The sequence below is a fragment of the Dipodomys spectabilis genome, unplaced genomic scaffold (genome assembly GCF_019054845.1).
Source record: "Dipodomys spectabilis isolate Male_0828 unplaced genomic scaffold, ASM1905484v1 ptg000207l, whole genome shotgun sequence".
In the NCBI taxonomy this organism is placed as follows: domain Eukaryota; kingdom Metazoa; phylum Chordata; class Mammalia; order Rodentia; family Heteromyidae; genus Dipodomys; species Dipodomys spectabilis.
The window spans coordinates 9604126-9605004 of NW_024870884.1; positions in this window are offsets into that span (position 1 = coordinate 9604126).

Sequence of the window (879 nt, forward strand, 5' to 3'; positions counted from 1 at the left end):
TTTCAGAATCCACCAGATGTCAGTCTACACCTTCGTAAACACTACCTTTCATTGGCCCGGACAGAAGACAGAAGAATAGACCACGTGCAAACCTTGCAGAGTTGCCTGGGAAATGTAGTTTGTGTATGAAGCCACCTCATCCTATGTGTTCATAAAGACTGTTTATAAACTCCCCCAAATTAATTATCTCTCCATTCCTTGTAGGTTTTATCTTTTTTCTCTTTGTTTTAAGAGAAAAGAAATTCTGAAGAAATGCAGTAAAAATCTGAAGATGTGTTCAATATGAATAGTGGTGACTTTCTTTTAAAATACTCCTTTAAAATATTCTATAATTTAGGGGATGGAATGTAGGTCTTTGGTAGAGCACTTATCTACTTTGTGCCAATCCTTGGTTCACTTTACCAAACAGTTACAATAATAAGAAATCAAAAACAATAAATGTCCAGTGGTCATAAATAACAGTCTATATACTTTGTACACAAAGTAGTCATTTTAAAGGATTAGAAACATTTTCAGCTGGGCATCGCTGGTACATGCCTGTAATCCTAGCTACTCAGGAGGCTGAGATCTGAGGATTGTGTTTTGAAGCCAGACCAGGTAAGAAAGTCTAGGAGATTCTTTTTTTTTTTTTGGGGGGGGGGGGGGGTTTTGGGTGTCTGGTCATGGAGCCTGAACTCTGGGCCTGGGCGCTGTCCCTCAGCTCTTCAGCTCAAGGCTAGTGCTCTACCACTTGAGCCACAGCTCCACTTCCGGCTTTTTTCTTTTTGCTTATGTGGTGCTGAGGAATCGAACCCAGGGCCTCATGCATGCAAGGCAAGCACTCTACCACTGAGCCACCTTCCCAGCCTTATGAGACTCTTATCTCCAGTAAACTACTCA